General features: G+C 39.6%; 1 pseudogene; it reads left to right on the top strand.

Moving 5' to 3' along the window:
* The first annotated feature begins 16 nt into the window (after positions 1-16).
* The window catches only part of LOC107573945 (uncharacterized), a 65,704-nt pseudogene continuing 63,092 nt past the window's right edge, over positions 17-2,628 (top strand).

Below are 2,628 nucleotides of genomic sequence, written 5' to 3'. Positions count from 1 at the left end.
TAAATGGAGCATAAAGGTAATTAGTCACATGATTTAGCCAGTTTTCTGAAGTGATTCAATTTGTTTGGGTGAAAAAAAACTCACCCTACATTTTGCAATTCCAGTCTCTAATTTGTGGTCCTTTGGTCTGATATCTTGATATGAGACAAAATGACTGGTGATTAATCATACCTTTATGTTCCTTTTGATATTTAAAAGCCAAAATTGTCAGATCTCCTTGTTAAAGATTTACCTAGTTGCCTCAGTTCTTCTCACTCTAGATTTTTGAAACCCAATAATTGTCAGTTCTCATTCAAGAACTTTGTGAACCAATAATTGTTGGTTCTCCTCATTTGAGATCTTTGAAACCCAGTAATTGTTGATTCTCATTGTTTTAGATATTTGAAACCCAATAATTGTCAGTTCTCACTTAAGATTTTTGTAAACCAATATTTTTTGGTTTTCCAAATTCAAGATCTTTGAAATCCAATCATTTGATTCTCATTGTTCTAGATCTTTGAAACACAGAGGATGAAGTTTTCTGAGATTCCTCAACGGCTGCATGCACTACTGATGCCCCCCGAGCCAATCATCATCAACCATGTCATAAGGTAACCATCACCCACATGATGTCACTCAGAATTTTGTTTCTGCCTCGTCCGTGATTAAACACCTAAATATCCCTTTGTATCTCAGCGTGGACCCAAATGACCAGAAGAAGACTGCGTGCTATGATATAGACGTGGAGGTGGACGACACCCTGAAGACCCAGATGAACTCTTTCCTGCTTTCCACGGCCAGTCAGCAAGAGATTGCAGGCCTTGACAACAAGGTATGAAAGTTTTGCATATGGCCGAAAGCCTCCTTGTTCTGGCTGGACAAACAGTCTTCAAAGTGCTCGGCACATTACTGCAAGGGAGAGCTCTGCCGTTGCCTTTGCACTGATGTTTTGTTGCACATCCTGTGCTTGTCTGCTGCTCTTGGCAACACGCCGGTCTGAATGTTTTCAAACAGTTTTGTTGCGGATAGAAGCCAGGGAGTGGTTCAGGAAAAAGCATCCTGCTTTCTGTCAGCTCTGGACATGTTTAATTTTATTCTTCTGTTTGCTAAGAATCTTTGGTAGTCTAGTAACCACTTCAGGGATAGCAACCAGACTCACCATGGATACATTGTTGCCACAGTTACTCCATGCTTGTTGTAATCATGATTTTCAGCTCAAGTGATCGTGAATTGATTGAATTGCTAAGATAAATCAGCTGTGGGTTAAAGTTCAGTTCATTTGGGTTCCTCTATCATTTCTATGGCACTGCACTCAATCAAAAGTGGAATTGTGATTCATTGTCCAATATTATATTATCTGTATATTGACCTTCAGGCTTTTCAACTATCATGCACATAAGTGTGACCATTTTTTTGTGCTTTTCCCCTTTGACCCAGTTGAACCACTAGTCAGTTTGCAACAGTCAAAATGTGTCCTTCACAGTCAGTGGTTGACCTTTGTATTTAGTGCCAGTTTGTGTTTATGAAATATGAGACTACAGTAAAAACCTGTATGATGTTAAGCAAGATGGAATGTGATTGCTCTTATACAACAGTTCAATAAAGAACTTTACATTGAGTACACATCAAAACTAGTGAACCAGAACTAACTGTTGTATAAATAACATGTTGTATAATGGTAATCATGATCCCTCATGTATGTTTGCTTGTTCTCGTAGATTCATGAGACCATCGAAACCATTAACCACCTGAAGACTCAAAGGGAGTTCATGTTGAGCTTCGCACGAGACCCGCAGGGCTTCATCAACGACTGGCTCCAGTCGCAGTGCCGAGACTTGAAGGTGAGTCCAAGTACTATAAGAAGTAGTGGCATTGCCTCACTTTTTACCCTGATTCCATGATAATGCCATGTTTTTATGGATACATATGTAATGTCCTATTGTGTTTTTAATGTTGTATTATGTGTTTTTAAATTGCACTATGGGGAGTTGCACTGTAATTTCATTGTATTTTAATACAAGGACAATAAACTGAACTGAACATGCATTTGGAAGTTCTATTTTATCTTCTAAAACCTGCAGGGTTCATAAATGCTTCTGCTAAGTTCTTAGTTCGCTTGTAGGAAGAGGTTGTTTAACCTTCGCCCAGAGCTGTAGTCTTTCTCCATCTGTCTGTTTGCTCAACTGAGTGTTACTTAGTGGACTGACTAGACTTGTAATGACTGTGCAGGTTGGCGGGGTGTTTCACAGGCAGTTGTATGGGATGCTGAATTTCTAAACAGCTAGGGAAAATAAAGCTCGCAACTGTTTGCTCAATCATAATATTTCAGTCTAAAAATATAGCATCTGTTGCGAAGCAGTTGCATGTATTTCTCTGGGATTGAGCGTTGCAGAAAGTGTGTTGCTCCAGACAAAAGCCATTAATCAGTTACCGTTACATCTTGTTCTGCTGACGTCTGAATTCGGCATCCTTGCAGACCATGACAGATGTGGTTGGAAACCCGGAGGAGGAGAGAAGAGCCGAGTTCTACTACCAACCCTGGGCTCAGGAGGCTGTGTGCCGATATTTCTATTCAAAAGTAATGCTTTACACTTATTTAGCCACTGTGAAATATTTGAAATCTCAAAGGTTGCATGGAAAATCACTCTT

The sequence above is a fragment of the Sinocyclocheilus grahami genome, unplaced genomic scaffold (genome assembly GCF_001515645.1).
Source record: "Sinocyclocheilus grahami isolate Dianchi unplaced genomic scaffold, SAMN03320097.WGS_v1.1 scaffold2074.1, whole genome shotgun sequence".
Taxonomy (NCBI): Eukaryota; Metazoa; Chordata; class Actinopteri; order Cypriniformes; family Cyprinidae; genus Sinocyclocheilus; species Sinocyclocheilus grahami.
The sequence above is the reverse complement of the archived record's forward strand: the minus strand, read 5'-3'. Positions and strand labels throughout refer to the sequence as shown.